The sequence below is a fragment of the Penaeus monodon genome, chromosome 34, assembly GCF_015228065.2.
Source record: "Penaeus monodon isolate SGIC_2016 chromosome 34, NSTDA_Pmon_1, whole genome shotgun sequence".
Taxonomy (NCBI): Eukaryota; Metazoa; Arthropoda; class Malacostraca; order Decapoda; family Penaeidae; genus Penaeus; species Penaeus monodon.
In genome coordinates, this window is record NC_051419.1 from 19538344 (window position 1) to 19538601 (window position 258).

At 44.2% G+C, this 258-nt stretch overlaps 1 pseudogene; it reads left to right on the forward strand.

Annotated features, from left to right (window-relative positions):
• The window catches only part of LOC119594853, a 2581-nt pseudogene that overhangs the window by 1855 nt on the left and 468 nt on the right, over positions 1-258 (forward strand).

Sequence of the window (258 nt, forward strand, 5' to 3'; positions counted from 1 at the left end):
AAGCACGACTTGAAAAAGCTATGCCCTCCACTCAGCCAATCTCTTGCAGACTTGCTACATCGACAGCGACTGTCCCCGGAACGAGAAATGTTGCGAGGACGCTTGCAATGCGGGAAGATCTGTATTTCGGTGTATGGTCGGGACACTAGTTTTGTTGCAGTATTGGTTGCAATGGGACTGTTTATAGCAATAAAGTGTATTGAAGTTTATAACTTCCTTTCATTAGAAACTAATTTGTACACGAACCTGTCTGGCAAG